At 50.2% G+C, this 25,794-nt stretch overlaps 1 protein-coding gene across 1 annotated transcript in view; it reads right to left on the reverse strand.

Moving 5' to 3' along the window:
• nrxn2b (neurexin 2b) overlaps positions 1-25,794 on the reverse strand; it is a 655,074-nt gene that overhangs the window by 256,007 nt on the left and 373,273 nt on the right. The window lies entirely within an intron of this gene.

The following is a 25,794-nucleotide window of genomic DNA, read 5'->3' on the forward strand; positions in this document are numbered from 1 at the left end:
TTCTCTTGAAATTGGCATTTCGTGTTTTTGTGCTTCGCAAACACGAGAGGGAGAGCGTTTTTGCCGGTGCAGATCACGCAAACTAAACATCTCTTCCAGTGGATTTAGGAAGAACGTGCTCTCTGCTTGCTGTGAAAAGACGTGCCCTGTTGTCTGCTACATTCCTCGGCCGCGGTACGACCTGCTCCATTCTACCCATCTTTTTCCATCACTGCGTTTAGACAACATCTGCCATCCTCTGGCCGCGTCCCTCCATCCTCTGAAGAGAGTGAGAGTAACGCTCAGCTAAGTCTGCCCCACCAGGACAAGCACCATCACATGGGTTTCGTTAACCAGCCTCTACAGTACGGCGCACCACAAACAGGACAGGAGAACCGCTGGCAGGTTTCGGCGACATTACAGGAGGCAGTTCAGCACAAACCCAGAGAGAGAGCAGGATGAGAATAAATAACCTGGGGGGGGGGGGGCGATCTAAGAGGCTGAAAATCAAATGAGCTCACTGCAAACTAGCACGTTCTCTCCCTCTCCGTCAGCGAAAGGTTTTTCACACTTCCCTGCCCTTCATGCGTGAGAGACACGTGCCCCCCCCCCCACCCCCCCGGTTTAATACCCTCTAAGCACGTGTGAATCCCCCCCAAACTTTGGCCCCCGCGCCTTTTTCCTGGCGGAACGTGAAGACGCAGCGGCCGTGATCCCCGCGGGTTCGAGGCGCCGCCAGAGTTCGGCGCGGCCCTGAAAGTCCGTTAGGCTTCTGCTGATGAGGAGCTGTGATAAAGGTTAATTACTCCCTCTCTCTGGCCTCCAGACAATGACCTGGGGGGGGGGGGGGGAGGGGTGGGTGTGAGGGGGGGGGATGGAATGATAGGGGGAGGTGGGGGTAGGGGGGTGGATAAGTTTTTGGAATGAAGGCTGGATTTCTGGACAGTGGAGCGGAATGAAAGGACTGCGGAATTCGCGGAGAGCTCGGCTGACGGTTCGCGTACTTTCGAGAAGAAAAAGAAAGAAAAAAAGAAAAGAAAAAAAGAAAAGAAAAAAAGAAAGGAAAATGGCAGAACTCCGGAGGGTGAACGACGCAGACGGACTGCGGCGGTGGGAGAACCCGCCGAACCCGTCAGGCCGATTGCAGTAAATGCAAATGTAACATTTCGCGAGGAGCGGCGAAGCCAGGAAGCATCGCTCTTCCGTGCCCCCCCCCCGCCCCCCCACACGCCCCCCCACTGCCGCCCCAGCCGCCTGCCCGCCCACCAGAGTGGCTCTGTCCGGGAAACCGTCTCCCGTTCTGACCAAAGGCCAGACTACCTCAGCGCCGCGCGGGTTGGAGTGCGATCGGCCCTCCTGTTTCAGCCCGACCCCTCCCATTATTATTGCCTTCTTCTTTTTTTTTAATCAATTACAACGCAAGAAATGGTGAAAGTGATTTCTGGGACAAAAAATTGCATTAAGTAGCGGATGGCGGATGGACACCCTGGTGGAACGGGACGTCCCGGATCAGACGCGTGGCGTACTGAAGGCCGTGTCTCCACGCCGCCGCCCCCCCCCCCCCCAGACTCGCGCAAGCCCATGACGTCGTTCTGGGACTCAGCACCGCGGCGTTAAGGCTGGACTCCGCACACTAAAGGCTGAAGGGAACTGAAGCAGAGGAGAGGAAAGCAGAGGGACTGAAAAAACTCTGAGAGACGGGCTAGGGGGAAAGAGGAGAGAGAGAGAGAGAGAGAGAGAGAGACAGAGAGAGAGAGAGAGAGAGAGAAAGAGAGGGACAGAGAGAGAGAGAGGAGCCGCAGAAACGGCTTCGGCTCACAGGAGCCCCAGACTTCACGGGGCGGACGCTGCAGTTTGAGGAAAGCCGGATCCTTTAGAGCCGGTGGGTTTTTGATGACGGGGCACAGAGTTTAAAATAAAAACCCTCCTCTCCTCTTTGAGATCTCTATCTGCTGGCCGGCATTTAGAATACGAGGGACGTCCTCGCCTGCCCTTCTGCCGGGACGTTCGCTGAGCTCCGGTGCGGAGATGCCGCGAAGCCGGCCCGTCTCCTGCCGGCGAAACGAGAGGAGTTCTCCCACAGCGTTCCCACAGTTTTCCCACAGCGTTCCCACAGCGTTCCCACAGTTTTCCCACAGCGTTCCCACAGTTTTCCCACAGCGTTCCCACAGTTCAGTTTTCCCACAGCGTTCCCACAGTTTTCCCACAGCGTTCCCACAGCGTTCCCACAGTTTTCCCACAGCGTTCCCACAGTTCAGTTTTCCCACAGCGTTCCCACAGTTCAGGAAGAGTTTCGGAAGTTTCTACGTCCCCGGAAGACGATTAGGCGTAATGATGTGTGCGTGAACAAAGGTGGAAAATGAGTGAGAGAGGAAGACAGAAATTTTGAGGAAACAGGGTAGATCGAGAGGAAATAACTAAATTAAAGTCGTCATTTCATCACCTTCCAATTTTTATTTATCTATTTTTTTTTTTTTTTGGCACTTACTCGGATCTCAAAAGAACTTTGCCGAGAAGGGAAGAAGCAGACCGAGCATCAGAGAAGTGTAGGAATACACGGCGGCCATTTTGCACCAGACATCAGCCGAGGTGGAGCGAGGAGAGTTACCGAGCCGGCTGAACTGGGGGATGATTGGGCGACAGGTGGAGTCAGGACCCCAGTTTAAGGTCTAATCCGAGAGACTGAGTCTGACAGCACAGAGCCCCTGTCACAGAACTGGGATTTATCGGGTCCGGAGGGAGCACCTCCCACTTCTGGCCCGCCGACAATTCTTCCAACCGGACCCCTGCTTTCCCACAGGGTCTCCCAGCCGAGCTAACCGAGCCCACAGCTGCTTAGATTCAGCAGCGGGGTACATGGGGCTACGGCTACTGAGGAGAGAGAGAGGTGTCCGACATTATGTATTACTCCCTCTTCTCCTTCTCAAGCTGACACAGACACACACACAACACAGACACACACATACACTCTTTCTCTGTCTCTCTCTCTCTCACACAAACACAGGATCACAAACACACACACTCTCTCTCTCTCTCTGTCTCTCTCTCATACACACACACTCACACACACACATGCCCATAGAGACACACACACACACACACACACACACACATATACACTCTCTCTCTCTGTCCCTCTCTCATACACACACACGCACACACACACATGCCCACAGAGACACACACACACATACACACTCTCTCTCTCTCTGTATCTCTCTCATACACACACACACGCCCACAGACACACACACACACACACACACACACTCTCGGCATCTCTCGCTTATACACACACTCACACACACACACACACACACACACACAGGAGTGTGTTTTTCAGTGTGGGGAGTGGTGGCGGTGGGGGTGGGGAAGGGGGGGGGGCACGCGGACAGTGCGGTAATAACAGCAGCTTCACCCTTCAGCACTCTACAGAGCGAGCCTCTCACGCAGCCGGCCCCACAGGGGGGCTCTCATTTCCAGAAACGCAGCCAAAAATAAATGAATGACGAATAAAATATAAATTTTTAAAAAACAAAAGACCGGAGACAGGCTGACAAGAGCGCCCCAGAACAAGTGGGGGCCGATGAAACACCGGAGCGGGTGTCGAAACGCTCCCCGTGGCACCCCGTCCCCCGATAGCCCCTCGCTGCAGAGAGCCAGGCCAGACACTAATGAGGAGCTCATGTGTGCTGAGTCGGCAGATTCCAGCATGAGTCAGAGTATGGGGGGGGGGGGTGGGGGGGGGGGGGGGATGAGAGACGGAACATTCCGGAACCTGCCACGGGCCGGGATTCCGCAAGGCTGATACACCTCTACGGCTCGGACACCTAAAAGCCCCCCCCCCCCAACCGGAATTCCCCCTCACACCCTCCAGAGCTAAAGTAGCCGCGAGCTAAAGTAGCGCATTACCATGTAGCCGTAGCGGTACTTACGGGGGATTTAAAGACCGATAGCCGCAGCGGAAGACACATTTGCTCAGTCTCAGGAGAGGGGCACGCTTGCTTTGACCGAACCCCCCCCGTCCCCCCCCCCAGCCCCCCCCCCCTCCCCCCCACCTCAGCACATTAAATCTGCTCGAGCCCTGCTGACTCAGGAGCTGAGCAATCGGGGGCCGCTTTTAATTGCGGACATGCTCCGTCCCTCCTCATCCTTTATTCACATCCCACCGCTTTTCTTCCACTCTCTCTCTCTCTTTCTCTTTCTCTTTTCAGCCACATGCGTTCCCCCCCCCCCACCCTTTTTCTTTCTTCCCCAGCCGGGCAATTACTGCAGAATGCACAGGCCACTGGCCTCTCCCGTCAGGGATAACCAACGGCCTCGTTAGCAGGATTATTTACGGCGCGTTCTGCCCCGTCCCGTCCCGTCGGACTCTCTGGGGGGGGGCGGGGGGGTGTTGGGGGGGGGAGGGACGTAGCTCTGCAGCTCTCTGCAGCCGGCGTGCTGAAATGCAGCCATCACCGCAGACCCCCCCCATGCCCCTCTCCGATTGGACGGGCTGCCTCAGGGCCCGAACCTCCACCCACGCTCGCTGGCCGCGGGATCAGGGCCCTGCCGACGCGGCTCGTTAGGGCGGACTTCGTTAGCGGCGTACGTCTTACGGTCGTGACCGACCCGCCTGAGCTTCTGGCGTTCTCGTGAGCACCCCTACTGCGAGCGACCGGCCCAGATGGTCTGAACCGGCAACGTTTGGGTATTTCACTGAAAGAGGGAGAACGGGATTACGGGAATATCATTCAGATCGTTTCCATCTCCCCCTTCGCTCTCTTAACGACGGTGGCTTAGAGGGACAAACAGAGCTGCGCGAAGTGAGAGAGAAATCAGTCCCAGTCTGCTCGCTATTTCTCTACTACAAGGTTCATATTCATATTCATGTGCACGATAACTTGGTTTTGTTTTATAGCAAGAAAAAAAAACCCCTAGTAAACCTGTTCTCACTGCGTTGCGTACGGCCGTACAGTATGTTCTTTTTCAACGTCCACGTGATTTAGGAAAAAAAACAAAAAAACATTGCATGTCAGGGTAACCCTTTAATACGTTTATATGATGCATTTGCTGACCCAGCTGGCCAGAGACAGGACAACCCACTGTGGCCATTACAAAAGGGATCTACGTTACAAAGGCATTAAGTACTCGAATCTATTTGAGTCCTCAGTGCTTTTAGGCTGTCAACAAGGGTGAATCATGCCTCCATGGCAGTGTTTCCCTACCGCTGTTCCTGGAAATCTAACGTCCTGTAGGTTTTCAGTCCAACCCCAACAAAGCACACCTCGTTCAGCAGCTAGAGCAGGGCCACCCAAACCTGTTCCTGGTGATCTAACGTCCTGTAGGTTCTCAGTCCAACCCCAACAAAGCACACCTCGTTCAGCAGCTAGAGCAGGGCCACCCAAACCTGTTCCTGGTGATCTAACGTCCTGTAGGTTTTCACTCCAACCCCAACAAAGCACACCTCGTTCAGCAGCTAGAGCAGGGCCACCCAAACCTGTTTCTGGAGATCTACTGCCTTGTAGGTTTTCAGTCCAACCCCAACAAAGCACACCTCGTTCAGCAGCTAGAGATCTCATTGAGCTGATAATTGGTAGAATAAGCTGTGCCAAATCAGGGTTGAAATGAAAACCTACAGGACGGTAGATATCCAGGAATAGGGCTTTGGAACCACTGCTCTACAGTACAGCATCTACATCTAATCTGTCTCACAGCCTTGTAGAAGCACACATAAGCACACAGGACTGCACTGACAAAACTAAGGCACAGAATTACCAGTCTCATTGCAGCGCTTGACTAACATTAACAAAAAAAATTACACTTTTGCAAAATTGATAAAGTTGTGTAGCGAAAGTGAAAGAGCTTCCCGCTCCGTCTCTTTAAAATTCATCTTTTCATGTCTGATCGGTTTGTTTCCCGGAGCCATTATCCGCACATCAAGGCTAAAGGATTTATGGTGTCATTAAGCTCGTGAAATTAAGCATACAGGCCCATTTCCTGGAGAGAGTGCGAAGCTGACATGCCACTGAGAGAGAGAGAGAGAGAGAGAGGAGTGTGTGGCTCTCCTCTTCCTCATCGTTAGCGAGGAGCTGACGCGATCGGTAGCTCCGGTGCCGGACGCCGCTCGTAGTGAAATCGGTTACTCTAGAAACGGAGGAAGCGAAAGAGGCAGACTCTGCGCTGTACTGTGTGTGTTACATCTACAGAACAGGCCCTTGCATCGTGTAGCCAAAACGTCCATCACAGGAACTCATTAAAACTCAAGGGCTTCAGCAGGCAGAGGAACTCTTGGGTTACACACCAGGGTGAAAGGCAGTAGAGGACCTCGGGCATAATTAAAAATGAACATCGTTTTTCACCCAATTGCAGCACAGAAGGGAAGTTTTTTGTTTCTATTTTTTTTTTTTAAAGAAAGCCATTTCCTCTTCCTTGGACATCTCAAATCCAATCAGAAGTGAGGAAAGATTGTTGCCACGGTGAGCCGTTGTTCCCTGATTCCATATTCTCCCAGGAACACGGCGAACCACCTAGCTCTCTCTCTCTCTCTCTCTGAAGCCATGTCTGGGGGAGTGTCCCTGCCTGCTGTGATATCTGCAGCTCTGTGACTCTGAAAGTGCACTGGCGGAAAAGAGACGGAGGAGTGAGAGAGAGAGAGAGAGAGAGAGGGAGAGGGGGATGGAGAGAGAGAGAGAGAGAGAGAGAGAGAGACAGTGACAGGGAGAGAGAGCAAAGATGCAAAGAAGAAAAAGTATTGAGGAAGAGGAGGGGCAGAGGTGGGGCACACTCATGCAGAGGGTGAGTACCTACACCCCAAACATACACACACACATTCACACCGTCAGGCACATGTAATAATGCACACACGAGCGCACACACATATACATATGGAAGCACATGCACACTCACATTCTCACTCTCACACACACACACATACACACACATACACACGCTGCTGTAGATTAAATTAAACCCAGTATAGCACCTTTCAGCTATGCTATGCCTCAGATCTGACCTAAGGGGAACTCACGCACGAAGGCATCCACTCCCCCTCGCTAATGCGGGGCTTTTCACTTAGAGGTTGCAGGTTCAATTCCCACTGCCGTTGCACCCTTGAGCAAGATTCTTAACCTGAATTGCTTCTGTAAAAAAACATCCAGCTGTATAAATGGATAGTGTGTTTGAAAAAAAACAACATGCTGTGTAAGGAATTCTGGGTAAAAGTGTCTGCAGAAAGCCTAGATGGAATGGATATGTAATGTCCTTCAGCAAGCCCTCACCACCACCACCATCATCTTCATCATAAACCCACTTAGACCCTCCTGCCAGTCCTAATGGCATGTCTCACGCAATCTATAAACCCCCTAACCCTTTGAAGTGTAGGTTAATTGGAATGTTTTTTTTCCTTCAAAATTCTAAGTCAGTGTTCAAGAACTCTGTTGCTTTCAATGACCAGCAGCGATTGTTACATCAGCATTAGAATGTTCAGTTAATAGCATTCTAATCACATATCTGTGACCTCACACCTAAAAGGGTTAATGCTGCAGTTCAGCATTTCAGGCAAAGGACCCGAATTCACCAGCATTCCGAGCTCCTCCAAGCTCTCCCGAACCGGAGAACAGACCCGTTTACATCGCCGCTCTCCGTTTCCGACACGGGACGTTTCCCCTCTGACATCCCCCCCAAACGCCAAACGAGCGCATTGCTCCGGGTGAATCGTCGTGGCAACCCTGCTGTTGCCCCGACGCTACGTCCTTTAGACACACAATCGTTTTTTGTCAGCACCAGGCGAGGCTATTGATACCCACGCGCTGTCTCATATCCTACGAACGGGAGCGAACGAGACAGACGACGCAGACGCATCTCTCCAGCAGATCTGAGGGCTCTGCCGGTTTGATTCTGTAATTACACAGGGGGTTTTCCTTCCTGTGCCCCCCAGGTAAGGTCAAACGGGCACGTTTTAAAATGGTTTAAATCTGCATTTTAAAAAGCAATTAAAGCCGTTCGTTAATTAGGGACAGGTGCCAGAGGACAGCGTGGCACCGAGGCCCCGGGCAGCCAGCCTGTGCCAACTCCTATTACCCACAAGGCAGTGCCCCAAACGGAACGGGACGCGTGCCAATAAAGACGCACAGGGGACTGAACATTCAGGAGACTGGCACAGTGGGCACAGGGGAACGCACATTCTAAAAAACTGGCACAGGGGACTGCGCATACGTGAGATTGGCACAGCAGGAGCATATGGGACTGCACAGATGATGAGTGGCAGGCAATGGTGCACATGTGAGACTGGCACAGGGGAACGCACATTCTAAAAAACTGGCACAGGGGACTGCGCATACGTGAGATTGGCACAGCGGGCACAGGGGACTGCGCACACGTGAGACTGGCACAGGGCACTGCGCACGCGTGAGACTGGCACAGCGGGCACAGGGGACTGCGCATACGTGAGACTGGCACAGGGGGCACAGGGGACTGCGCATGCGTGAGACTGGCACAGGGGTCTGCGCATGAGTGAGACTGGCACAGGGGGCACAGGGGACTGTGCATGCCTGAGACTGGCACAGGGAACTGCGCATGTGTGAGACTGGCACAGCTGGAGAGACTGGCTCAGCTGGAGAGACTCAGAGGTGTGAGCAGAGACTTCAGCACCTTGTAAACGCACTGATTGGGAAGCCGGGAATGAGCAGGTGCTTACAGAGAGGTGATGAAGTGTTTGTCTACACAGATTCAGCTGGTGCGCGAGTGGCCAAAAAAGATGCGCGTGTGTGTGTGTGTGTGTGTGTGTGCATGCTCTTTGTGTGTTTGAATGGTGGGGGTGTGGAGTGCAGTCTATCTCCAACGTTCAAACAGAATATGGAAACAGTACTGCGGTCTTGTGGGACTGAAAATTTGGACATTTTCATAAGTAATCAGTAGATCCACAACTTGCATTGATTCAGGAGTGTCTGCAGCAGCAATGGCTTCCATTGAACTACTTTGAACTTCTGACAAAGATCACGTAAATAAAGCCTTGAGTGGAGTTGAGACAGTTATTGATGACACTGCAGATTTTATCCGTTTTCCCAAAGATCAGAAAAACCACAGGCAGCGGGAAACTCAATGCAGTAGAGAGCAAAATGGCAGAGTATTTTTTAAATTACACTAACAACTAAAACACAACACAGCTGTGTTTGGACTAGCCTCGTCTTAACAATCAGCTGTCATATAATGAAGCAGTTATGATAAAAAAGTTAATCACGACAAGAGCTGTTATCGGGATAAACACAAATTCCCCGTTACCATGGCAAACGAGGACGAGAGCGAGGCAGAGGACCTCTCGACACACCCGAGAGAGAATCCTCCTTTCTTTCTGATATCTGCGCGACTTCAAACAGCGGGAAGCGAGACGCATCACGTGATCGGTTCTGTTTGGTTCCGTCCCGACGCGCAGTAAACGCAGCACAGAGCAAACAGTCGGGGGAGTCCACCATTTTCTTATCTGCGCAAGCGCCACCGATCAGAGAGAGAGGGGGAGAGGGAGAGAGGGAGAGAGAGAGGGAGGGGGAGAGGGAGAGAGGGAGAGAGGGAGGGAGGGAGGAAGGGAGAGAGAGAGAGAGAGAGGGACAGAAAGACAGAGAGGGAGGGAGAGAAAGGGAGAGAGGAAGAGAGAAAGAGAGAAAAGTGAAGGAGAGAGGGAGAGGGGAGAGAGAGAAAGGGAAGGAGGGAGGTAGAGGGGGAGAAAGAGAAAGGGAAAGAGAGAGGTAGAAGGGGGGATTGAGGTAGAATAAGTTAGTGTGTGTGTGTGCATGTGTGTGTGTGTGTGTGTGTGCATGTGTCTGTGTGTGTGCATGTGTCTCTGTGTGTGAGTGTGTGTTCATTTAATGTCAAACATGTGCAGCAGTGCAGGTTGTTTATGCCAGATGTCAAGCAGGAAGCAGTCTTACAGGCTGCACAGCCAGCTGGCCGTTTTAAAATTTTAAAAATGTAAAAAAATAAAAGCTGTCCCACCATAAACAAAGGTGAAAGAAAAAACAAAGAGATATTTCTTATTACAGTGGAGTATTTTATGAGTTCTCATAAAAAGGAGAAATATACAATTCAATTCTGCCGCTGCAGACAGAGGAAGTGGGCCGGCCTGGGGGTGTACAGGGACCGGCGGAGGTGAGCGAGGGAGAGGTGATAAGTTCTCAATAAGATTTCACTGACAGCATCGGAAATCATGTCATCCGTCTGCTTTTGAAAGGCTTTCTTTTCTTATAGTTTCCATTTTTTATACATTCAGACACCAGAGGAGGGAGAGAAATATGAGAGAGGGAGGGAAAAAAAGGAAAAGACAAACAGACACATGGGCAGATAAGTCAATGTGCTTATAACAAACAGGGCTATATTACGATCAATAATTCGGCAAACTGGAAATATTTGGTTTAAGGAAATCTTGAGACCACAGACGAAGACTCTCTACTCACCTATAATCACGGTGTTTAATTGTGATGTCATTACTGTAAACAAGCACTCATACAATTAAACTCTTACTATCTGGACAGCAGGTATTTGGTATTTAAATCACTCAAAACTATTTGCATGCTACTTCTGGCCAAATCTAACTACTGAAAAACCAATTAACATTTCAGCCTCAAGACCTTTCATCAGAGTATGCGATATTTTTGCGAGGAGTGTCCGATTGTTATTTAAGTGACTGCTCACAGGCCCGCGGCCAATGCCGCGTCACGCTCGTGACTTATAGAGGGTCCCTCCTGACCCCGTCTCTCCATCTGAAATTCAGAGCAGGGAGGGCTCTACCAGGTAACACCACAGGAGGAGCCAAAACAAAAAAAAGCCCTGAAACTTTATCACTTTACTCTTGTAAGCACCTTTTCTACTGGTCTCTTCTGGCATTAGCTTCCAGGACTGGGTTCCCTGCGATCACAGAGGCTGTTCAGAAAGGGGACGCCCTGTAACGATGAGGTAGCACTTTTTATTTCTTTTTAAAGGCACTTTGCTATGCTGTGCAGGTATAGTGCTCTTGGCTATGCTGTGCAGGTATAGCGCTCTTGGCTAAGCTGCAGGTATAGTGCTCTTGGCTATGCTGTGCAGGTATAGTGCTCTTGGCTATGCTGTGCAGGTATAGTGCTCTTGGCTAAGCTGCAGGTATAGTGCTCTTGGCTATGCTGTGCAGGTATAGTGCTCTTGGCTATGCTGTGCAGGTATAGTGCTCTTGGCTAAGCTGCAGGTATAGTGCTCTTGGCTAAGCTGCAGGTATAGTGCTCTTGGCTAAGCTGCAGGTATAGTGCTCTTGGCTAAGCTGCAGGTATAGTGCTCTTGGCTAAGCTGCAGGTATAGTGCTCTTGGCTAGTGCTTGCTTGCAAGGTATAGTGCTCTTGGCTAAGCTGCAGGTATAGTGCTCTTGGCTAAGCTGCAGGTATAGTGCTCTTGGCTAAGCTGCAGGTATAGTGCTCTTGGTTTGTCTAAGGCAGCTTTGCCGCTGTGAAGCACTCAGGCTAAAACGGGACCTGTTAGCGTGGGCTGTGCTACACCGGTCGCCCACGACGACCTTGAAGAACAACAGAGCCGCAAAACCAGAAGCCAGACAACAAGGGGTCGCGCGTAGGGTCATGTGACCCTTCAAAGCGCGGAGACAGGGAAGAGAAGGGGGCTGATCGAGGGGGTGCAGTCGAGGGTCAAATACAGAACTGGATTATTGGGGGGGCTTTTGAGCATCTTGGTCAGTGATGGTATGCAGGTTGTGTCCAGGAGTTACGGGTTCCAATCTTGGGTTACACTATTATCCAGCTGAGATGCTGGGGGATACTGCACTGGATAGACACAACTGCCCTCCTACCACTAGGGGGCAGGGTAGGTTTCAGATAGACAGAGTTCTCAAAAAAACTACTGCATTTCCACCTGCCAACTCTTCAGTAAAGTACACAGTCATGAGGTAATGAGGTACCTCGGTACGCTCAAAAGCGTAAAAACTGTATTCTTTTATACTAACACAACTGTAACAAGAAACAATCGTTCTCTTTTCCAAAAAGATGGTGTCAAAATGACTGCCACGTCTGTTCTCAGTACTTTTCGTACATTCTCTCAGTTGTGGGGCGGGGGACGGGGGATCGTTTTGTTCCGCACATGCCACTGGAGCAGTATTTAAAAAAGAAAATATATATTTTCCATGCGCAACTCATTCCGCACTCTATTGCAGGATGCGTCGTGGGGGGGGGGGTGAGGGGGGGGCTAATTTAAAATCGCACTCGTAAACACGGAGATAAAAGCAATCAAGCAGCCAAACGCTGGCGCTGTCAATATTGCCAGAGAAATCCGTCAGCCTGGCTCTCATCCCCCCACACGCACAGGCTTCCCCGCGCATTCTGTTAATCTCGCTAAACGTTTTAGCAGGCGGCCTTCGAAGCGCTAGCGTCAGGAATTACGTTCGCGTTTTCAATTTCCAAGGACCTTCTTCCGTTTTATTTCACACGCCAGTCCGACTCCTGAGCCCCTCAGTCTGTCCCGATAAACGCTGCAGGAATTAAACGCAGGATCCGCTCATGTTTTCTCGACACTAATTACAAAATAGGTGCAAATTCGCCACTCAACCCCTTCTTTCTCTTCTTAATTACCCATCCTAGATAACGCATTTAAAGCAGATGCCTGTTCAAGGGAACATCCTTCAGCGTTCTCTATGACAAACAGAGCACCAGAGTAATGTTAGGTCTGTAATTTATGTAAGGTGCTGTATTTTATTAAGAGCTCTGCTTGTTTAATACGTGACAAATTCTTACTGAAATGGATGACTCTGTTGGGTTGGGTTTACCATGAGCCAGAGAGAGTGGATGTGAGGGAAAGCGAGACAGAGAGAGAAAGAGAGAGAGAGAGAGAGTGCACGCAAGGGATTATGGGAGAAGGGGGCAGCAAGGGATTATGAGAAAAACAAAAACAGTCTCACAGCAACACCTGTGTGTGTGTGTGTGTGTGTGTGTGTGTGTTAGGACTGGGCGATATATCGCAGTGATAATTATCGTGTGCAATAACGGTCGTCGCCACCGTGTGGCGCACCGCCTTTCTTTTTGTCTTTTTCTCTTTAATTATACCTGACGCGATAGCAAACAACCACGCTACAAACGAGTACGGCACTCCCGTTTATGGCATGGCCGTCAATACCCCGAGGCTTCTGGGCATGTTGGTCTCCATTCACCGATTCGTTAATGCATTCATTCACCGAACGATGCACTTCTTTCTTCACACTTTCAGGAATAATACATAAGGTTCTAACAGCCAAGCCGTGCCATACCTTAAAGATAGAAATGCACTCGAGCGTGACGTGGCAAAATTAAATCCATCAGGCTCCGGCTAGTTAGAAACAGGCGCCGCGTTTCAATTGTAGGGCTTATTAATAGTTATGGACAGCTGAAAAATACATTAACACACATAAACAAGGACTTTTTAAAAGAGGTTGCCAGACCCAGAGTATGGGAATGGGTACTAACTGTTGATTATAGTTTTGACATTGCTGATTTTAAAATACGGTTCAAACCTCAGCATGCAGCATTTCATGTTATTACTGAATGATCGCAATGTGTGTGTAATGCACAATGACACACATTGGAATTGGACATTCCTAATTTAAAAATGTGTTTGTGGACATGCGCTCTTTTCAATAAATGTCCTAACTTAACTTCAATATTTACAAGAAAACAGAATTTATTCACGTCAGGACAAATTTTTCTGTTGTTGCAAAAACCTCATGTGAAATGGGGTTTTTCAAAGTGAAAATCTCATCTAGTTACTATACATTTATTACATACTACCAAACCTTTCAGACTGTGTAAACAGCTTAAAATATGACCTGATTCTTGGGCCATGTCCAAAATGAGCATTTCAGAGAGTACAGCTTCTCTGGCACAGTCGGTATGTCTCAAACTTGGAAATGACTTCAAAAAACAAAACAACACCAAACAAAAAAAAAACCAACAACTAATCACCACCAGAACATTGAGAACTGCAAACCAATTATGCATGCATTTTATTTTGGAATGACCTCACAGCTTTTAGGGCTGTTTTTTTTTTTTTTTTTTTTTACAGTGGCATTCAAGCCAGCCGGGGCTGTCTAGACAAGGTACCTTAAAAAAAAGAGAGCCCCTGTCGTCGGAATCGAGCTGAAGAAGGCTTCCATCCCTACAGCACATTAAGGCCCCATTCAGGGGCCCTGCTCCAGCACAGGGCTCTGATTTACCCACTGTCACCAAAAACAATTGACTAATAGGAGAAATGCGAGATGGGTGCTCGAGGATATAATTGCTTTTCCACTGTCTCGCTTTTTTCTTTTCTATTCTCCATCCCCCCCCCACCCACCACCCCCCCCGACCAAATGAAACAAGAAGCCTCTAATAACTAACTACTCCAGCGCAAGTGGCAGTCTTGAAGCAATTACCACCCCCATTAATTGCCCTTCAATATACGTTACGGTTAAAAAGCAATCAGTGCCTAATTACTACGCAATTACTTGGAAAAGTCTTGCCCCCCATCCCCACCTCCCCTCACCTCCCCTCCCCCCCCACCCCCCACCCCCCACCCCCCACAACAAAATATGTGTTGCCTCTTCAATTAAGATAAAAACAAACTGTCAACATCACCAGACCATTTTTATCCACCGAAGCCTTGCCCTGGAATTTGTCCACCAATAATGCTGACCTGTATGGCAATAATGCTACCTGATACGCAAGGTTTATGTGAATGAACGCACATCTAAACTTACTGTAGACAGCTGTAAATTCTACCTGCAGCATTAGCATCTTGACTGTAGGGGACTTTTTGGCATCTTTCAGAAGCCCACCGGCCTGTGCATTAGACGGCCGTGGGTTCGAAACAGGGTTCAGCTCGAGTATCTCCAGCTTGTGTTATAAGGGAAGGTGATGATGATCATTCCAAGCTCCTGATGGAGGTTGTGAGCGGACAGAAACCTAATGGGGGTTGGGGGTGGGGGGGGGGGGGTAAATATCACAATAAATTGGATATTAGCACCTGCCAGTGAGAGGAGAGGCACTCCGGTCCAATCCAATCCAGAGGCTCCAACCCCCCCTGTCCTGAACACCAGGTGTTATAGGGCTCTTAAGTTTGGGGTGCACGACCATACTCTACATTAGCGGCTTTAAACGTGGCATCCTTTTGGCCTTCAGTAAGCAAACCGTGGACCCTGAGTGGGAAAGGCGCTCTCCCCCCTCCCTTCCCCTCCCCTCCCCTCCTCTCCTCTTCTCCCCAGTGTCTGAGCAGGGGGGGGCGGGGACGGGGGAAGGGGAGGTGGCGGGTGAGGAGACGCTGACCTTTCCGCCGTTCCACCAGCTCCGTGTCAGCCCCAACGCCAGCGTGTGCCTAACCCCGGTGCGCAATCAACGCAGACACGCAGCGGGCTGCTTTCCGTCCTGACGAAGAACCGCCGCCTTCGGCGGTCTCCCTGGGAACGTCTTCAGCGGGACAAACACGGCCCGTATCCACCCGGCACAGAATGCTGGCGAGCGGCGGCACGACGGCAGAGATTCAGGCGGCATGGTTACCTGCGTAACCATGGCAGCAACACCGTCGTCGGGGCTGCGGGTAACCCGCCGGTTTTTTTGCCCCAGGACACCAGCTGAAAAATGAGGTCAGGGATGTGGCCGGTCACGGTACGAGGAAAGAGCGAGGAAAGTTTGAACCAACCGCCGTTTCCACTTTGAATGCGGCAGAACCGCCATTTCCACTTCAAATGTGGAACAAGCCGCCATTTTGAACTTTGAATGCGCCATAACCAGCACAAGATGGCGGCGCAGGTGGAGCTCATGGAAGGTGCAGATAGATTTTAAACGCTCTCCTCCTCTAATACAAAGCCACCCACTAGACCCCCGCCATACTCATGTTCTCTCCCTTCACAGTAAAATCCTCAAGGTTAACTTTGCTACAGTTAAATTAACCTCAAGGTTAACTTTGTTACGGTCAAATTAACACTGTGTAGAGGTAAATTAACACTGAGCATTTCACTACTCTGGATACGATCTACACAATGGGGAAAGGTCAGGATTCAGAGCACCGAGGAAATCTCTGCTACTCGACAGCAAGTTGCCCTGTTCCGCGCTCGAGAAACACTATCTCTCCGTAAATCAGATCTAATGGTGCAGTTCGTTGATTGCATTGTGCCGATTCTGAGCTGCCAGTGCTGCTCCCTCTGAGCAGTGCAGCAGCACTACTCAGCTACACCGATGACTCATCCGCGGCGATGATCGGCTGGATTTCGCTCTCTATCTCCCCCAGTATCAATCCAAGCTTTATTGACTACGCGACGCTTTCGACCAGACGCACGTACCGTATCGCCAAAGACGGAAATAGTTACGACAAAAAGGCCGTCCGTGTCCAAACACAAAAATAACTTGTCCGTTTCAATAACTCAAAAGACAAAAATAACAAGAAATCACAAGTAAAACAAGAGGTTGGCAAAAACATATAAACTTGAACATGTTGTTTTACTATTACATTTCGGTTCTCAACTGAATTATCCTGTTCTGTTTTCCCCAGACAATGGCAAACAGTAGTACGGCAATAGGACCTACGTACTGCTAAACCAATGATGCTTTCACTTTCTCTTTCTCTCTGTCCGTACGTCACTCTCTAAATTCAAGTAGACTTCTTGGAAGCAATACCAACAAAAATAACGATGAATCAAAACATACATGAACAATGATTCTGAGAAATGTGAAGTGGTCAGTCCCCCCCTCTCTCTCTCTCTCTCTCTCTCTCTCTCTCACACACACACACACACACACAATAGGAAGAAACAGGGTCATCAGTGGGAGGAAACAATATTAACAACCCAGCCCTTTCCATAGCAGCAAAGAAAATTCTAGAAATGCCTGCCGTTCTGTGATATGACTTTGCTGACCGATGGCAAATTCATTTCATATGCATGGGAGCTTGACACTCCAACTGCCAGCTTTATCACATAAATATAACACACACACACACACACAATTTGAATAACACCACTTTTGCCACTTAAAAGGCTTTTTTGGATTCGCACATTTTATGCAGCACACCCCATGACCCCATTCGCTGCTGGGACTTTAATATGATTCTAAATCTCATCTACAGACACAGCTGTCAAACCCAAGTAGCACTGCCCCATGGGCACCTCTGTGCACTGAGAACTGGTGCATACTACTGACTACTGCATACTACGTACCTCTGTATACTAGGGACTATTGTATACTGGGGACTGCTGCATACTAGGAACCTTTGCATACTAGGTACCTATGCATACTGGGGACTTCTGCATACTAGGTATCTCTGCATACTGGAGACTGCTGCATACAAGGAACTTCTGCATACTGGGGACTTCTGCGTACTCCAAACTGCATCTCTCTCCCTTCGTCTCTCTCAGTATTTATCTTATTCAAACCCACCCCATTCAGCACAGCACAGCCCAGCAAACAGGACCCAGCACAGCGCAGAGCCAAAATGGACAAGCCAGGAAAGAACAGAGCCGTCATGAGAAAAGTACGTTGGTCACGCCCAATGTACAAAAGGTAAAGAACAAGAAACACAAACCCAGTTGCTCTGTTCCATATGTGCATAATCAGGACGAGGGCGATAACCCACAACGCCCTGTACAAATGCAATATTCACGAGTGGACCATTTCAAGCGTGAATGTGTCTCTTTTTCAAAATTAGAGAGGCAGAGGGAGGTTCAAAAGGGAGGTGGGGGCCAAACAATAGTTCACATAAACAACCTCACCAAGCGTAAAGACAATGGAAAGCGCATCTTTCAAAAATAAGGCAGTGCGCAGTTTTTTTGGCCGTTTGAGAAGCCGCGACGCTTTCAGGGACCGCACTTTGAGCGGAGAGGAGAGAAATACAATAAAGTAATCGGGCATACTAATGCCCTCTTTCATGCTTGTACACAATGGAGCTGTCCAGAGTGCTGAAACAGATGCTGCATCTTAATAGCAGCACAAAAGAGCCTCTTCTGTGCATATGCACCGGAGCTGTCCGCGGTCCTGAAACGGGCGCCGCATCTCAATGACGGAACAAAGGAATGCCTTCCTGTACACATGCACCGGAGCCGTCCAGGGTGCTGAAACAATGCCGCATACTGTGTGCATTCACATAGGACCCCGGACTCCGTTGCTTTTCACCGGAATGCTAATACGCAGCGCTCGCTCGAAACAGGGAGCTCCAGGGAACGCATAGGCAAATTGACCGCTCCATCACATGGAACCTGCACGGAATAACAATGGTCTGCCCGGTTCCTGTATGAGTGAGGTTGTGTGTGTGTATGTGTGTGTGTGTGTGTGTGTGTGAGAGAGAACAGATGGTTTGTGTGCGACCGTGTGAGAAAATGAAAGAAATGGAGAGAAAGTTAGCGTGCACGTATGTGTGAGAGCGTATGCGCACATCCTCGTTTGCGAGTGTCTGTATGCGCTCGGGCATGTGTGCGCTCGTGCGTGCGTCTGCGTTCCTGCGTGTAAACGAGACTCGAGACACCGCCGCAGCGCCTCCGTTCGCACAAACACCTGCGGCGAGCTCTTCTGTCGGCAGTCTGATCACGCAGCGCCACGTTCAGCCAAACCGGAGCGATAAGGCTGAGCCCAAATGAGCTTCCCCAGCTCTTCTGTTACAAGAACTGCTGAGTTTGCCTGCAGAGGGAAGTTACCCACAGAATAAAAAAAATAAAAAAAAACCTGTGCATTTTGATAATTAAATCTCTAATGACCTTTTCTGACACAGTCCTGTACTCCAGTCACTACCTCTTCTTCTCAGTGAAGGATCTCAGCCCTCCCTCCTGCACACAGCTCCGCTGACCAAGCAGCAAGCGCCATTGTATTGTACGTCAACGACATGATTAATGCATTTGGGGCTGACCTCGTCCAGGCGAACAGACTGAGGAAAATTCAGTCATTGGATCATATCAAACAGAGATCTCGGAGACCCACAATCCTACAGGTGGCAGTTTCAGGGACTCGCCAGACATTTTCTCGTGCCGAGAGACTAAGAGGACATCACTGACGGCATCACGTGACCAGCGAAGACACTTAAAGCCAGGTGAGCGAGACCGTGGTGGCGATGGCGGTATGAAAGCGGGAACAGTGCTAAATCTAGCGCTCTCTTATTTTTAAGGCTCGCCAGGCCCCGGCCCAGTTGGGCAGTGACCTAGTTGGCGAGGGCCCCCTCCCCCCCGAATGCTCGGTTCGGCCCGCCCGTGCCCTCGCAGAGCGAACGGGGAGAGCTGGAGCCGCTCAACCCCCCCGCCCCCCCCCCCGGTGGGTGGAGCCGTGTGACGGGAAGACCTCAAATCACGTCCGCGTCTCTCAACAGGCCGGGGTCCGCAGCGTCGACTCCACTGCATTCCCTGCAGAAGGGACGGCCGCGGCCGAGGCTAGCGCTACGCCTCAGGAAACGCGGCGGCGCTATTGAGTTTCCACCAAAAAACTACTTCACTAAAAAAAAAAAAGGTCGCTCTCGCATAGTAACTGATTTTGGGTGAAGGAGATGATGATGACGACAACGACAGACGACGAAGAGAAGGAAAAGGATTCTGACGGTGAGTCATCAGCACCGGCACTTTCATCACCATCATCATCATCATCACCATCATCACCGCACCATTGTCATTCAAATGGCGGTCGAGACGGAAAAGGTATTACGCGTGCACCGCTGATGAAACCCTCCACATCTTTTCTTTTTTAAATTTTTTTTTTTAAGTTTTGAGCAGCGGTAATGAATCAGTCACATGCTCAGTGGGGACGCTCACAGATCTCGCTCTTCAAAGGCCAGCCGTTTCACACAGATAAGCATTAAGGGAGGTCATTCAGGATAAAGGGTCTCTGTGCTCCGGGGGCTAAAACAGGTCACACCTGCAGGGGAACCTTCGGATTACTTACGCTAACCGCCATCAGCCGCTAGCCACACGGAGAGCTGTTAGAAGCGGGGAGCTTAAAATGAGCGAAGGCAGACTTAAGCTATAAGCCGCCTGCATGGATATTAAAATCAATGAGAGCGAAGACCACGTGCAGCCCTTTAAAATCACTCTTCAGGTGGGCCGTGGGGGGCATATGGCTAAGCTACGGGTTTCGCACACAGCGATGAGCTCCACAGCCCAATATGTAATCCTGACGGCGCTAGTTTAGCCTGTGACTGAACTGGAAGTCCCACAGGGTGATGCATGCTGGGTAGTGATGACACCCAGAGGGGGTGTGGGGGGGGGGGGTTCAGCACCACTTCAGGTTCAGCACCACTTCAGGGCTGGGGAGGTGAGCATGGGGGAGGAATCCTCAAGTACAGAGGGGGTGGTGCTGAGGCACACAGGAGGATGGGACGGGACGGGACGGGGAGGGGGTGGGGGTTGGGGGGTGATGGCCATCTGGCGATCGACCGTGGCATGGATGGGTCTCAGGGCGACATAGCTCAGGAGTAAGACCGATTGTCTAGAGTCGGAGGTTGCGTTCAACCCGCTGGCGTTCAAGTGTCCTGAGCAAGCACCTAAGCTGGGAAGAGAGCATCATTGTAGCGCTGATAGCGCTATAATCGTCCATCAAAAGAGAAGGACTCCTTTCAATAGTTCATTCAACTAACTCTTCATCATCATCACCATCATCATCATCATAATCATCTTCATCACCATCATTATGAGCGAGAAGATGGCATTAAAAACTCACATGTAAATGCGAACTGATAAAACTGGCATTTAAAATGGCACATCATATGCTACGTTGAGCAATATTTTCCTCGCAAAATTTAAATGCATAAACAAAATGCTATTTTAAACCAGAGAGGTATCTTCTGACCGAAGTGCAACTTGCGCAATGCTGCCAACCATCTGTCTTTGCTGCGAGAGCTCTCTGGGTCCCAGCACCGAGTCACAAGGTTCTCTTTAAATACAGGCTGGAAGCCGGGGTTCGACTGTCAAAACTGCCGAACCACTGTTCCCTTCAGATATCCTCTGCAAAAAAAAGGATGTGAATATATTCAAAAGCGTGTCTCTCTTCTTGTTACAGAGAAGCAGAAAATGCGCATTTTAAAAAATATATTGCAACATGTGAGTTTGCATGTGTACAAGGCCTTGGACAAATACATTTGACAAGTATTTTGATCACTATCAAAAAAACTATCTGTTTTTACCTAATACATATATTTACAAATACAAAGTAGTTGAATATTTCGATGTAAATAGAAATGTTAATGCCACGTATTTAACAGTAATTGAAACTGCATGTAACCGAAAGCAACAGAGTAAATAGTTGCATTCACATTTCATTTCAGCATTTAGCTCTGAATCTGGAGCGGCATACACAAAAAAAAAGTTTTACATACAAGCCATTTACACAGCTTGATATTTTACCGAAGCAATTAAGGTTAAGGGCCTCCTCGCTCGAGCGTACAAAGGCAAGTGCCCTACCTGCAAATACAACCCGCAGCCTTTGAGGTACAAGCCCAGTCCCCTAACCGTTACACCACACTGCCAGCCCTGGCTGAATTTACATGGATGTACATGGAATTGCAGCCATTTTGTCCTAATGTAGAGCACAGCATCCGTTGATCTCATTTCATGTCTTAATTACTCACGGTAGCGCTCGCTACTTAACAGCTGCCTACACTGGCACCGCTCAACAGCAAAAATAAGCCATGTCATTATTCCCAGTTGGGAATTTAGCTGACATTTAATCAATCGACGTCTAACAGAATTATTTAGCAGGCTGTTAATGGAAAACGGGTGACATCTTAAGTCTCTAAGAAAGTTTTTTTTCCCCCCTTATAACACCAGCCTGACCGTCCTGTCTCTGGCCTACATGCTTAGGCATTGGACATGATGACAGTACTGCATACGACCTATATTTAAAATCATATTTCAAAAATATACTATTTAAAAAAAGACTGTTTTATTTTTTTTTTATACAAGTAGCATCTTAAGGAAGCATTTGAAAATACTTGAGTTATTTCAGACATAAGCATTTTGTTTATCAAGAATAAGGTATCGAAATACAAAGCCCTTATTTTGGTCAGTGCATTTTTGAAGCACCACAAATGCATTTAATGTCTCCTGTATTTGACTCCTGTAAGTGAATATTTGGGTGTGTCTGTGTAAACCTGTAGTTTTGTGTATAGGTGTAGTTGTTTGGGTGTGTTTGTGTGCGTGCATGTGTGTGTGTGTGTTTGAGAGAGAGAGAGTGTGTGTGAGTGTAACTGTATGTGTGTGTTGATGATCTTTGCACCAAACTCCATGTTGTCTCGCAAATCTTACACTCACAAATCAAATGCAGGTAAAATGTTTTCCGTCCTGTTAGCGATGTACTCCGCTCTCAGACTGAGGTGAGTGTGTGTGTGTGTGTGTGTGTGCACGAGTGAGAAAGAAAGAGAGAGAAAAGAGTAAATCCTCTTCACGTCTAATCTTAAGCTCATCTGCTGAGTGATGCAGTGTTGCAGCAGAGATCACACAGGAGACAGCAGCCGCCAGCCGCTAACGCTAACACCTCGGCGCGCTGCGCTCCCTTCCCACGTCACACCGAGCTCTGGGGACCGCCTGTCGAATGTTAATTAACTCTCGGGCTCAAAACGACACAGTTCCTTAAAGTGAGAAACACGACAACAACATAAACAGCAAAAAAACAAAAAAACAAACAAAAAAAAAAACAACAGCAACTGTAAAAACAACAACAACAGCGGCAGCAGAAAGAACAACAACAGCAGCAATAGCAACAGCAACAACAGCAACTGTCTTTTTCTGTGACGACAGAAATGTTAGATGATTGCAGATGATTTTTCTGAGAATCATCCAGCTTTAAAATTACTGGTTTGGGGACATTTGAGGGTTTGTGGTCTAAAACAAGCAACTCCAAAGCAGTTTGCGCAGTGATGTCATGCATTCAGAGTTTTCTTAATTTTCTCCTGCAGCAGTAAAACAGAGTCACGAATGCACTTGGAGTCATTAATTCCTTAGACCTACAACACCTCTGTTTTTAAACAAAACTGCTTAAATTATAGCTCAATCTGTGTTTGTTTAACATGTCCAAACAGTACCATCTGCCAGGAGAGGGATATTCATCACTGAACTCTCACGGGAAGGCGCAGTGGATACGAGGAGTCGAGCCGAGCTCAGCTATCCACGCGAGGACCGACACACACCGCACCGCGTCACTCAAAACAGTCCAGGCTGTGCAAACTGGCCTGCGAGGATCTCAGATAATGAAGGCAGCAGACTGCACCTCCAGGACACAGGGCGAGACTGAGGCCAGCACGTAATACTCAACACTTCGCACAGGTTAACCCCTTTGATTTGGCCATGCGGGCAGACAGGAAATGTATGTGATTTGGCCATGCGGGCGGGCAGGAAACGCATCATCGCCCGGCAGGATGGAATCCCAGCAAATGAAGAAGGGCACGAGTTCGGAAGGCCGGAAGGATGAGGGAGCACGAAGCACGACTGTAAACGAAAAGACGCCAACGTCCGTCCTAGAAAACAGAGCTTAAAATTCACTTTTATTTGTTTTTTTTTTTTGTTTTTTTTACACAGGCACTGTCACAAAGCTGCTTTACAAGGGAAAAAAAGGAAATAGGAGAAATTACAATGTTTAGGCAAGACCTAAAGTTTGAGCATGAACCTCCAAAAGTCCAGAAGGCGAGGTAAATAATAACCTCCCCTGTGGGAAGGACTTGGAATCGGAAATAGAGCCCAACTCCACGAGCCAGCTCGGTACTGAAGAAGGTTGGCCCGGCCTGTATGAAGGGTGCGGGTCTGGCCGAGGAAGAGTAACGTCCAAGGCTCGGGTGCGATGACCGGTGAGGCCGTATTCCCACTCTGCAGCCGTCAGCGGAGGGGAATCGCGCTTCCGGACCCTTATTTTTTTGGGCGGCACCGGTCGGCTGCACCGGAGAGAGATCGCACTTCGCCGCGCTCGTGACGGCGCCGGCTGGCTGCACAAACATCCCGTCGCCTCGTGACAGGCGTGGCATCTGTCTGCGGCAGAGCTGAACCGCGGCGGCTAGTCTGAAGCTAACAAGCGAGGCGGCGGGGGGGGGGGGGGGAGATCTGCTGGAAGTACGCTCCCTTCCCAGACGCGGGGTCAGAGAGCTCAGCGGGCCTACGGCTCGGAGCCTGCCTCCGGCAGTCAGCCGAGCTTCCCATGATGCATCGCACCCCCCGCTGCGGCTTCAGAAGCGGAGACCGAAACGATCGCAGAATGAAAAAAAGGAAAGAGGAGCCCGAGTTCCCTCGGGCGTGTGTGTGTGTGTGTGTGTGCGTGCGTGCGTGCGCATGTGTGTGTGTGTGTGTGCGTGTGTGTGTGTGCGTGCGTGCGAGCGGGGAACAGACGGATTCGCTCACCGTGTGACTCTCCGTCCCTGCGAGCCACAGTGTGGAGTCCACTTCCTGTCTAGCTTCAGGTAGAGTTTCAAAATGGCGGCCGACGTGTTTTTAGGCCGTTCGTCCGGGAGGCTTTGTTTATGAGCCCGGCAAAATGGATTCAGCTGCTGTTGAGTCACACCCACCCACCCCACCCCACCCCCCTTTCCCCTCGCCCGTCCCTTATCTCAAAAATCAAATCCTCTTTGCCGGCTAAGTCTCAAGCTGCATGAACATATCTGCCCTATCGGAGGAGATAAACCGAGCAGCAGCCCAGGGCCACACATCTAGAGTAATTACGGCCTGTGTCACCTAATGAAACGCAGAGTCTCCAATCTACGGCGGCGAGGGCGGCGTTCGGGGGGGGGGGGCTTTCCGCTCCTTTCTCTGCCTCTCCGTCTGACTGCGGCACGTCCCGACGTGCTTCCGGGCCACCCCAGCGCACAGAAACCCAAAATCCGCACGCCTCTCAAAAATCGCATTCAGTCAGGATACGAGAAGCGGCGACAACAGGCGCCGAAGCTGAAGCCAATTCAGCTCGTTGGAGGCAATTACCCGAGCTGCCACAGAGCGAGAGGGGTCTGCGGGAGCCGCCCGAACCCGCGGCTTAGCGCCACTGTCATCTCCAGAACGCGGCCAACAAGACTCGCCGCGGACAGCTCAATTAATCCCCCTCTGCCACAAACGGATCCGGCTTAAAAGTTAAAACTGCGACGCGGTAAGAGAGCGGTTCTGGCCTGTGCGCGTCCGCTAGCCCAGATCCCATCTTCATTAATAATTTCACTGCAGCCTCTCTAGCATCAACAACCCCCACCCCCCCCCCCCCTCAGCCCCGCCCCCACTGCCCACCCCACACAATCGGGCCGAGAACAGGACCCTGAGGAACCCCCCTGCCGTGTGGCCGCTGTCCTCTCTCTCCTTTTCACAGCGAAGATGTATGAGACTATTTATATTCGGTAAAACCTACTTTCTCCGGCACTTAATCCCTCCCAGCGCACTCCGCCGCCCGCGGGACCGCCTCGCTGCCCCAAAAATCGCTGCATGGGGGGGGCGGGGGGGGGTGTGAGGAGCGCGGCGGTGGGGCCGCTCCTCGCGCCCGGCGACCCAGGAGCCCCAGGAAATGAATTCATAGCGCAAGCGCACCGTGACCTCTAACACTCGGTAGGTATCGGAGCGGGGTTTGAAACTCACAGCAAGCCCCCCGACCCCACGCCCCCCACCCCCCCGCGTGTTGAGCTCGAGCAGGCTGGGAGGCCGAAAGCTCGAATTACAGTTTTCCACACGTCTCTGCCCCTCCAGGAGCTCCAACAGCCCACTTCCTGCCTGAACTGGATATTAATTTCCCTCAGCCGAAGGATTTGTTGCTCCACAAAGCCCAAGCACCTCGCAGTCTCCGAGCGCTGCACAAAAGAATGATGGGTTTCAAATCCCTTCAGAGGGGAATTGTGGGTAAGACATGTGGGCTCACGTTTTTATACACCTTCCTCTTTTTTTTTTTT

The sequence above is a fragment of the Anguilla rostrata genome, chromosome 3 (genome assembly GCF_018555375.3).
Source record: "Anguilla rostrata isolate EN2019 chromosome 3, ASM1855537v3, whole genome shotgun sequence".
Classification (NCBI taxonomy): Eukaryota; Metazoa; Chordata; class Actinopteri; order Anguilliformes; family Anguillidae; genus Anguilla; species Anguilla rostrata.